Here is a 12,282-nt window from a genome sequence, read left to right on the forward strand (position 1 = left end):
TGAGGTATTGAACCCTAAAAATAAAAAGCTGAAAACGAAAGCAATGGGCTCATCATCATCATATTTCTAAAAACTTAGACACTCATTAATAAAATTATGTATTTGTTATAGCATTTATTGATTTAATAAACGCTGAAAACAATTTCATACAATATGCTGCCTTCCAATATTCCCTGAAGTCCATTATATTTATTATTCAGACGGCGGCGGCTTCAGGGAGCTATGTCAATGAAGAATGCATATTTGTGTCGCGGCGCTATGCGACGTGTCTCGAATGCCGGCATTTTCCAGACATTACCTAAGGCGTGGTCCGAACGCCGACGATGAACGAGAAACGAGCAGAACTAGAAACTTAAACGAGTTGGCGATCAGCGGGAAGCGAGTGTGTAGTTTCGATAGTTTTGTCGCAGGCCTGTAAGCGAGTGTGCAAGTGCGAAGAGCGATTACTCGCGCCATTCGCCCGCTCGGTCCTGCTATGTGATTCTCTAAAGAACGGTTCAACGTTGCCAACATCGATGCGGTCTGCGAGGTAACATCGTACAGATCGACCAGGCCAGCAACGGTTGTAAATTAGTGATTCTGTAGTGGCTTTAAGCTCGTCGGCGATCTTATGGTTGAGACGGGCTCTACGATGTTATCTCGGATGAGCCAGTGATGTCATCCTATTTTTATTTTCATACCGATAAAAAGTTACGATTACGAAATATGGCATTTATAGTGAGTTTAAAATTCATTTATGATTACCTTTGCTATTTTTATACAAAGTTAAAGCAATAAATGCAAAATACTATGAGAAATTATCATTATTTAAAAAAATCTTGGACATAGGCAGGAGACCTTTGCCTTTGTTTTGCATCATTAAAAAAAAAGTTGCTTCCCGCCGTGCAAGATGTCAGTCAGCACAAAATTAAAAATGGTATTGGTAAATTAATGATCACCTACACCCTTGAAAAACGATTACTCGACAAAAAACTCTAGTCTTAAAACAAACTGCACGTAATAAATCAAGTGGTTAGTGGAGCACTTATAATTCCTTTACTGCCATGGTGACTTCATTGGTCGTCACAACAACTCAACAAATAGTGCGTGAACTTCGTCTTTGTACGTCGTTTTATCGTGTTTTGTTTTAAAATACAAGTAAGTATTCAATTAAACTTAATTTACTCCGATATCAGTGGTTTTAAACTTGTGTCAGACTGCCTATCAAACTGTTCTTTCGGTGCTGACCAATGATTTAATTATAAATTTCAGTGCCTCGCAATATTGCCCCATCCACTGCTCAACTTGAAAAATTGTTCAAATTTATGGAGCAAAAACCATGGTTAGCAACTGGGCACGCTCGCACTGCCCTTGCTAGAGACCGTAGTCACCAAGCATCACCAAGAAGTTGGACAATATTGGATGAATACAAATGGCTGCATCAAAACTTGGCAACAATAGCAAAAGGTATGTAAATATTATTTTCAAAGACACAATCTACTTTCTAAGCAGAGTATAAATGTTAGTATCTACCTAGTGTTAAATGTTGTCATACAATACAGTATTGGAAAGATAAAAAAGATGATGCAAAGAGAAAATGCAGTAGCATGGTTATTGTTAGAAGAAAGAACAGGCAGTGGTATGGATGAAAATATAGCAGTAGCAGATCTAAATAATCTTGAGCAAATACCTAATAATTGTTTCTCTTATGGGTGGAGAAAGTTTTGCAACAGGATAGGAAGATTTTGAATTGTCTGTTATCTATGTTATCTCTATAAATGAATATTTAAATCCTGTTGGAACTCTGCTTTTCTGAGATAAGAAGTTGTCTATGTCAATTTCCGGGATGCAATCTACCTCTGTACCAAATTACAAATAAATGCATAAGTGGGTTAAATAGATGGCCCTTTAAGAATCCTGTGGGAACTCTTTGATTTTCTGGGATAAAAAGTATCTAGCTTATGTCCGTCCTTGGGATGTAAGCTAATTCTGCACCAAATTTCATCGAAATTGGTTTAATTTTTGGACCGTGAAAAGCTAGCAGACAGATAGACTCACTTTCGCATTTAAAGTTTAAGTAGGTATTAGGTATGGCTATAGTATGGGTACGTAATTAATATGGAAAATTATTTAAAATAATAATATAAAGTACTATTTTTTTTCTTATTTCAGAATGATATATAAATGATGAAAGTTTACCACACTTGGAGAGTTATTTCGAGCCTGCGGTGTGTATAATATTTTTATATATTATATCCGTACCATTATATAAATGCGAAAGTGTGTTTGTTTGTTGGTTTGTTAGTTTGTTGGTTTGTCCTTCAATCACGTCGCAACGGTGCAACGGATTGACGTGATTTTTTGCATGGGTATAGATAAAGACTTGGAGAGTGGCATAGGCTCTTTTTATCCCGGAAAATCAAAGAGTTCCCGTGAGATTTTGAAAAACGTAAATCCACGCGGACGAAGTCGCGGGCATCAGCTAGTCTATACTAGCTTTTATACCTATGTATAAAAGAAAAAGGTGACTGACTGATCTATCAAAGCACAGCTCAAACTACTGAACGGATCGGCCTAAAATTTGGCACGCAGATAGCTATATAATTATGACGTAGACATCCACTAAGAAAGGATTTTTGAAAACTCAACCCCTAAGGGGGTGAAATATTGGTTTGAAATTTGTGTAGTCCACGCGGCCGAAGTCGCAAGCATAAGCTAGTATAAAATATACCTACGGATTTTTTTTGACTAGTTAATTATTTCAACTCTTTCATAATATCTCAACTGTGGCTGTTGCAGGCGAAGAACTCACAAGGGAGATTCATCATCATCATCATCATGATCAACCCATCGCCGGCTCACCACAGAGTACGTACGGGTCTCCTCTCAGAGTGAGAAGGGTTTTGGCCATAGTCTACCACGCTGACCATGTGCGGATTGGTACACTTCACACACCTTTGACAACATTATGGGGAACTCTCAGGCATGCAGGTTTCATCACGATGTTTTCCTTCACCGTTAAAGCAAGTAATATTTTATTACTTAAAAAGCACATAACTCCGAAAAGTTAGAGGTGCGTGCCCGGAATCGAACCCCCGACCTCCGATTAGAAGGTGGACGTCCTAACCACTAGGCTATCAGGGAGATTATATTTAACTAATTCTCGTGAGCTGTGATAGACTTGTGGTTAGGATGTCCGCCTTCTAATCGAAGGTCGGGAATTCCATCCCGGGCACGCACTTCTAACTTTTCGGAGTTTTGTGCTTTTTATCCAATATCACTTGCTTTAACGGTGAAGAAGAAGATCGTGAGGAAACCTGCATATGTCTGAGAGTTCTCCATAATATTCTCAAAGGTGTGCGAGTCTACCAATTTGCACATAGCCAGCGTGGTAGATTATAGCCAAAACCCTTATCACTCTGAGAGGAGACCCGTGCTCTGCAGTGAGCCGGCTATGGGTTGATCACGATGATCATGAATTCTTCTCAAGCAGTGGAAGACACTAAAATTCCTGAGCCTCTAGCAGTTGAGAAGCTTTTAAATCCTGTGGGAATTATTTAATTTTTTTCTACCAAAAGTCTATAACAAAACCTGTCTGTTTTTCTATGGTAAAAAAAATGTTAACTAAGTTTATATTGCACTTTTATTATCTTTTCCACACAAATATTAAAAACAAATGAACGAGAAATGCAATAAAATATATTATAATTAACTATTGAAAAACACTAACACACACACGGTATAAGATATAAAATGTATATAACATTAAAATATATGTAAATAGTTAAGATTAAGATAAGGAATAAATAAAGGCTTTGAAATTGAGAATCATTTAAATCTACTCTTTTATTTATTATTGCATCTGTCTTGCACGCCACGAGCGATTAGCAAGGAGTTCTCGGCACCTTTGTCCTTCTTCTAAGCCCTCTGCTCTGCTTTGACGAGGATTCCTTTGCAGCATGCTCATTATCGTATGTTCTTCTCGGATTATGTCATTTGGAAATGACAACGCTGGTAATGTTGTAGTATGTTGTGTAAAACGTGCATGCAACATGCTAAGTATAATGAATCTTCTGGCCACCATCCCTGGGTCATAATCGCTATGAACTAGAAGGCATCTAAATCTTCGTTTTAAACTCCAAATAATACATACACCACTGCACGACTAGCTCTTGATGTAGGGGAGCAAATCCCTTTCTAACATTGCCACAAGTTCCTCCGTGATACTAAATATTCTTACATAATACGTCTGTCGAGAGCAGACGAAGACCACGTATTTGACAACCTTTTGCACGCCTTTTTATTTTGTATTCCTCTTGTTTAGCTTCTTCTAATAAGAAAAATGTACTTGAGCTGAGGGAGCAGCCATCTGAAGTGAAAAACGATAAATAGTTAACTCAGATATTTTTTTTATCATTTAATTATACTTACTATAGAAAATAACAAGATAAAACTCACATTTTCACCTTTCTTTTAAAGTTTTTCTATGTTTACAACGAAATTTAACTCGTGCATCGATGGTGCATCGTAGAGAAAAGCTACACCGGAGACGCTTTTCCGTTTGACACATAGAATCGAAGGCGAGGGCGTACGATGTAGTCGAAGGCGAGCAATTAGAATAGCAAATTCCATACATAAATGTCAAAAACCCGTTTCCTACATCGATCACACTCGCTCGTGAAGCGCTAGTGTCGCAAAGGTGAGTCGAACGCGATTAATAGAATAACAAATGTGCTACATCTAAGGAAACATCCGATGTGCGACCGATGTAAATATTATTTTACCTTAGAGAATCACACTGCTGTGCAAACCTGCGCGCGCGTTACAAGCGAGCGAGCATCGCTGAACGAATATCGCTGAGCGACTTTATTTTTGAAAGCTCGTCGCTCAGCGACAAAACTAGTAAAGCGAGTCGTTGCCGGCAGTGTGAACAGTCAGAGAGCAACTTTTGATATATGCATCTCTTTCGCTTAGGTACACGGAATGAACATTTATTGTGCGTTTCTTGAGAGAGAAAATCGCCTACAGTGTCGTTTTCTCGCCGGCGAGCGGTCGGACCACTGCCTTATTCATACTCTTATTGCCGTGTATGAGTGGGAAAAGAGAAAAGTGATCATTCAGCGTGGGTTAAAGAGATACCTTCATAACAATTTCTACACATCTTAGCCAACAAACACATCTTAACAAACCAATAAATTAACAAACAAACACACTTTCGCATTTATAATATGGGTACTGAATCAGCAATCAGTAGGTACTACTGATTACTAAGTACATAATAACAACATGAAAAAATAAAATTATAGCTTATTAATTTAATTTAAATGATGTTTATCATTAATATTAATTACTAGCTTATGCTCGCGACTTCGTTCGCGTGGACTACACAAACTTCAAACCCCTATTTCACCCCCTTAGGGGTTGAATTTTCAAAAATCCTTTCTTAGCGGATGTCTACGTCATAATAGGTACCTGCATGCCAAATTTCAGCCCGATCCGTCCAGTAGTTTGAGCTGTGCGTTGATAGATCAGTCAGTCAGTCAGTCAGTCAGTCAGTCAGTCAGTCACCTTTTCCTTTTATATATTTAGATTAATGCGAGCGAATACCTACACACGTATATACTAGCGCTAGGTCACCAAGGCTGATTTTTTTTTGCTAAAACAATTTAACTAGTCATAAAAAAAATGGTAGTAAGCCTAAATAAACTCAACTTTTAAATGGCGATCATATTATTATGGCAAGGAAAAGAAATTGGATTGTTATGTAAATATTTGCGTAGGACAGACATCCTTTTGTGTCGAAAGATGTTAATATATCCGAAACCACCTTTAGGTATTCTATCTTACTATTCACATTTTGATATAATAATTCCATATTACATTTTATACTCCTCAAGATAAGTAGGTATTTATTCAGTAAGAATAACTGTTCGAATATAAACTTGAAGTAAGTAGGTTCAATCGATCCCAAATGACCGCTAAAAAGCATTTTCAAGAAATACATCAGAAAAGAAATAGGTACCTACAAAGAAATGCATCAAAAATGAATTCTTTCATGTTGCTCTGTCTGAATCTGATGAATCTTATTTGAAATAATAAATTCAAAAGGCAGATAAAAACAATTTCGTAAATAAGTGACGGCTCACTGGCGAACTTCCACTTTTCCCAAGAATATTCAGTAATAGGTACCTATGTACCTATTACTGAATATTGAATAGAAATATTGTTGCAACAAGAATTGCACAAATTCAGTCAATCAGAACAATTGAGATTGTAATAATGATTGTTGCAGGTTTTAGACAATCGCCCTACAGTTTATATTTCGATGGCAATATCAGTCGGCTATTAGTTTTAATAACTTTTCCTTGTATATGTTTCTCCCACGGTAGAATAAAATAAACAGTTCCCTCCTACATTTAATATAAATAAACTTTATACTAGGTATTAGAAATGAAATAACCGAGTTGGTCGTCTCACACGCCATTTCACAGTGTCGTGGGCGGGATGTGTGTAGCGCAAAGCGTTTTCTATTCGATTGAAAAATGAGGACTGCTTTGCTTTGCAGTTTCAGGGTGCCGACTCAATAAAATAAAAATAGGATATTTCTTAAGGTATAAATAGATTTCTATCAACTTTTATTTGGAATTATGAAGCCAGTTCAGCCCTGCGTGTGGTTCCTGTATATGGTGGAGACATGCTTGGGGAATTTCTAAAAAGCTGGCAATGCATCGGTGGTTCCCCCAGCGCTGCATGGGCCTAACTTGTATGTAGTTTATAACTATACAATTCTCGTAATATCTGATCCATCACCCGATTGTTCTTTTGATTATCATCATCATCAATATTATCAACCTATAGATGTTTATTGTTTATTGCTGGAGATAGGTCGCTTGTGGGGGACTTCCACATGCAACGGTCTTGCGCTGCCTGAATCCAGCGGATTCTGCGACTCGTTTGATGTCGTTTGTCCACCTAGTGGTGGGTGCTTCTGCACTTTCTGGTGAGAGGTTGTCAATCTAGCACCTTGGGATCCCAACGTCTGGGTGCCTAGGTTTCAGTGCCCCGCTCATTTTCACTTCAGCTTCGCAACCCACTGAGCTATGTCGGTTACTCTGGTTGATTTAATCACGTAGAAAAACTCCAAGAAATTACTCTATCTCTCTCCATCGCCCTCTGAGTGACTTTGAGCCTTCTTTTAAGGCCCATAGCTAGCGACCATGTTCGTTTGATTGCTTGAACAAGCGAGTCATCGTCCTTTTATGCTTTCCTTAATTTAGAATGCAAGGTGCAGGAGTGTTTGATTCCTGAAAAATATTTATTTTCTTACCCTTCGACTAATACGCGTTCTTACAGAACTTTACAAAGCTGTTTTGATATTTTACAATGCATCACGAGCTCTTTGGTGAAATAAAAGCATCGACATGTAACCTGGATCTATTTCGAGAAAAATATTTGGATGTGTATAATCAACAACAGAGTTTGATATCTAAGTTACATGGCATCTATACTATATACAAATAAACAAACACACTTTCTCATCTATACTTATATTATAAATGCAAAAGTGTGTTGGTTTGTTTGTTTGTACGCCCTAACTAAGCAACCAATCGACTTGATTTCTGGCATAGAGATAGTTGAAAGCACGGAGAGTAATACAGACTTTAAGAGACGAGGCTTTTGTATAGAGGTGGGGCCAGCATAGGCTTATCAATAGTGGTTGGGATGTTTATAGCTTTATACCTAAATCCAAAAAAATTAGATCGCACTCTCAAGTAAGAATACCTATCCTAAAGGAAGAAAATTCATATTTTCGTTGACTTGAAACGACAGCCCTATATAGTCTTTATGGCTTATGACATGAAGTATGAACTTTGTGGGCGTGCGTCCTATTCTCAGATGGAAACGGCAAGGTCTCTGTACGCTTTCGAATCAAATTATTTCCTTGAGACGCTTGAGAGATCAGATTTCCTTTAATTTGCCTAACCTTTGATGTAACGTACTTCTGGAATATCAAATAAAATGTGTAGGTAGATATTTCCTGATTTCCGGGTGGAGAAGTTATAGTATCTAACATAAAAGAAAAGTTATATTTTAAGTCACGCTTATATACAGAAATTGTGCGAAGTGCGGGTACAATAATAATATACAGGATGTTATCAGAACGCTAGCAAAAACTTAGTGTTATTGTTATACTACCTAAACACAATCCAATACAAATAACTTTTGTAGGTACTTTTAGTGATTTCGTATCTTTCAACCCCGCAATGTACCTATACTATAGCGTGCAAAACTCGGGTCAATGCCCCACCTACGACGCGGCATTGACTTACGGAACGTTGGTTGATTTCTAGCGTCAGTCAGATGTTTTATTCAATGAACCAAAAGCTTAATTTGCTCTAATCCGCTGAAACAGGTCGAATCTGTATGGTGCAACATGCAGCATGCGAAATGCACCGCCCGCTCTCCCACTGCTAAACATGCAGGAAGAAGCAGCCACCAGGCAAGCAATACGCACCACCGCCACGCAGCACCACACAAATCCCAAACACAATCGACGCACGTTTCGCCCCGACACCGGAGCATCCTCAGGAAACCCTCCCTCCCTCCCTCGCTTCGCTCGTGATTTAAGTTTTTAACACCCTCGCTACGCTCGGGGGTATACCTCAGGTCCTTCGTTACGCTCGCGATTTAAATCGTCACCCGCGACAGAAGACACTGCTTTATCCCCTTGGTTACTAATCTACTAATATCTTTCCTGAAAAGTTTCGTGCAACAATCACAAATTTTAAAGCACTAAACAAAACAAAATGATTCGCAATTCAGGCACGATATTCACATAGTGCGCAGAGCAATAGCTCTAATGGAACGGGTAAGTGGATCCCGGTTCATTTCCTCATTCCCTGCTGACCTACAGCGAGATGGAAAACAGCATCAAACTAATTGACTGCAGGTGTCTGAAACTGGGGCTGCTAAAACCCGAAACAGACCATACGTAGGTTTATTATTTATTTATTTTATTTACTAGCGACCCGCCCCGGCTTCGCATGGGTGGCAATGTAGATACTTATGTAGTGTCACTTCCGTACTAATATTATAAATGCGACCACCGCCGCCGCCTCCGTCTCGTTTTGTTGCGCGTAATATTTGTTAATTTTCGATGGAAACTTGATTTCTTCCGACATTTTGTTCAAATATCGTCATATTTCAACAAATTAACACAAACCAATATCAAAATATAACTATAAACCCCACTCTTGAATCACTCTATCTATTGATAAAAACCGCATTAAAATCCGTTGCGTAGTTTAAAAGATCTACGCGTTCATACATACAGACAGACAGCGGGAAGTGACTTTATTTTATACTATGTAGAGATTATTTAGATACAAGTAAGCTCTTGACTGCAATCCCACCTGGTGGTAAGTGATGATGCAGTCTAAGATGGAAGCGGGCTAACCTGGAAGGGGTATGGCAGTTTTTATTAAACACATACATCTTTGGTTTCTACTTTCTATACGGCATCGCCCGCGAAAAGTTGCGAAAAAGCATAAATATTGAAAGTGGCGACTATTCTGCGACGGAAATAACATAAAATGTTAAAAGTTTGGTAAAAGTTGTTGACCGATCATCGGAATTGAGAATTTTTTTGTAGGCAAATTACGAATCACCAATACCTCGAACTTGGAAGCGATAAATTTAATTTAACTTCAACTTGAGTTCTTGAAAAAACTCCGCGTTATGAACATCGTTCTGGAATACCTACATAAAGTATGAAAATAGTTAATAATTATTTAAAAAACACAAATTCATTATGTGTACACAATTCATTATGTTTTTGGTGAATTAGGTCGTGTTTATTAAATCGAAAACAGCGAAAATGTGTTTCCCCGGTAAACAGGTCACGCCGGCGTGAGTTATGTATTCGATGTACGATTTGTAGTGTATTCAGATTAGCAAATATTTTGATACAAGTTCAATGAACCTGAAAAACAAAGGATCAACGCCCATTTTCGTGCGTTGATGCGTTGCCAGTGAAAATACACGCTCTGATTACAATGCATGAAGCAATGATAAACATAATCATTAATATAGTAGATTACGAGTATGTACTCGTACTTAATTTAGAAAATATAAACACTAGTGTTTCTTTGGATTATGTTAGCCCGCCAGAAGACATTGCTTGCACACAATCCATTTTAGAAATCTATAAAATAACATCGTATGTTCTTTGATTTGTTTGCAATTGCTAGCTTTACCTAAAACAGATGGTTAATCCAATGGATACCATTTCATAGACTGTGGATTTGATCAGTAGGTAGTAATACACTACATATAGGTAGTTACTTTTGGTATGTAATAACTTCCCAGTCTTTTCTGTATTCGGACAGTATGCTGCGACAAAACAAAACTTTCTAGAATAAATGAACAAAAAGAAAAAATAGCACTACTTAGTTAGATTCAATAGAACATTTACAAGTACCTACTCGTAAAAGAATATGACGTCTCAATGTCGAATCGTAAGTTTCTGAGAAAACATCATGTAATAGGCAAGAGACAGACCTAAATTTGTTTCATTACACCGAATTATGAAATAAATAATATCGTGGTATGACTTTAGTGAGCGCTAGGCTTAAACCGTTTTAAAACGTAAGATCAATCATTGAGATGAAATGAGAGCGTGATTCCTGAACGCGTTTATCAGGAATGCCATACTGAAACGAACTAATGGCTCTCGCTACAATAATAAATATGTGACGTGACAGGATACGCAGTAGTATGCGGATAGTTTTATGACGGAGTATATGCTACTTTGTTATATTCCAAACTATGTTTGAGACGTATATTTTAATTTATATGACAACTTAATAACGATCTCTATCTTTTACATTTTACGAAGAAAATTCACTCACCTACTAACTAATAATAGAATCGACACTACGAAATCAAGCGATCTTCCACTTGCCGATGTCACTTGGATCTCTCTTCAGCTTGAAGACGGACGTTGGACGCAAGCGGTACAAGATCATGATCTGTAGAACTCCCAAGATCTACGTCCAGTAGTCGATTTTAGATTTGGTTCGTATTTCGATTTTCGATGCTTTCATTATACAAACCCTGGATCCACAAATCTAAGATTTTGCGCCTAGATTTTTTTCTATGACGAAATTTTTTCCCGTCGCTTACCCATTTGTACTTACCTACCTACTCGCTTTAGTTAGATACCTACTATAGGCACGTGGCATGCTAATTCCAATTTGCGCATCTTCCGATGATATTAATTAATTGGTAAAGCCACCGAGGGGATTTTAGTCGGCAATAATCCTCCCCCAGGAAGTCGGGTACCTATCTTTAGATTTCCTCCCTGTCAGAAAAGAGGTAGGTATACCTAGTCTACGTTTACATATCTTTTACTTAGGTAACTGTGTAAAGATAAACAAATCCAAAGTAACTCTCGGAGAAACATGTAAAAAATGCGTTATCCGTAAAAATGTTAAAACTACTTTTCACGGTCAAACCACAGAGAGAATTTTGATTTTTGGCACATAAAACGAAGAACCTTGCTACATTTTGAAAAATCGGCTCAGACGAAGTGGTGTGTAATATCTAGTAGGCAAAATACATAATATTATATTATTTACTATACAAATTTGTACGAAATGCTGGTAGGTATAATCGTAGAACGGCTGCTCGTAAACAAAATAAGTTGTATTCATTCGCCACTTCTCCTTATTGGATTCTTGAGAGCGTCGCAGAAATCACAATGTTGGGAAATGGGAATTAGATCGCCGGATTTCGTCCCGTCTCAATGTCATGTCATTGTATAAATCTATGAGTATCTAAACTTGGACAAATTAATACATCTATATTATAAAAAAGAGTAAACTGACTGACTGACATATCAACACAAACCGGTGGGTCCAGAAACTTGAAAATTTTCATGTTGCATGTGAAAATGGAGTAGAACCGAGTTTTTTGATAACAAACTCAGCATTATAAACTTTGAATTACAGTTGAAAATGGTATACTGCGTTAATAACTACCTAGATTCTTTTAGATCTAGGATTAATAATAAATCAAAGCGGATAAATCACAGATAAATTATATTGGTTACACAACACCATTTTTCTCCGATATTAATGATATTTTGTGTGAAATCAATCATTCTGAACAAAAAATGAAATGTTTTCTCGACCCATTCAGATTGACTTTTCATTTGAACGAACATCAATAAATTGCTATACTTGCTATAAACCAAACCATTGACACGTGAGTCTTTATTGAATAAAGCTTTAAGCTTGTTCG

The 12,282-nt window shown here is 37.5% G+C and overlaps 1 protein-coding gene and 1 long non-coding RNA gene across 2 annotated transcripts in view; both read left to right on the plus strand.

Moving 5' to 3' along the window:
* Positions 1-12,282, plus strand: part of egr (TNF superfamily member 12 eiger) — a 56,208-nt gene that overhangs the window by 21,490 nt on the left and 22,436 nt on the right. The gene's annotated exons all lie outside the window — the stretch shown is intronic.
* LOC138404306 (uncharacterized) lies at positions 779-4,399 on the plus strand. The gene is made up of 4 exons (XR_011238306.1): positions 779-1,137; positions 1,252-1,446; positions 2,152-2,207; positions 2,779-4,399. It is a non-coding gene; the product is annotated as an uncharacterized lncRNA (long non-coding RNA).

This window comes from Maniola hyperantus, chromosome 2 (assembly GCF_902806685.2).
Source record: "Maniola hyperantus chromosome 2, iAphHyp1.2, whole genome shotgun sequence".
In the NCBI taxonomy this organism is placed as follows: domain Eukaryota; kingdom Metazoa; phylum Arthropoda; class Insecta; order Lepidoptera; family Nymphalidae; genus Maniola; species Maniola hyperantus.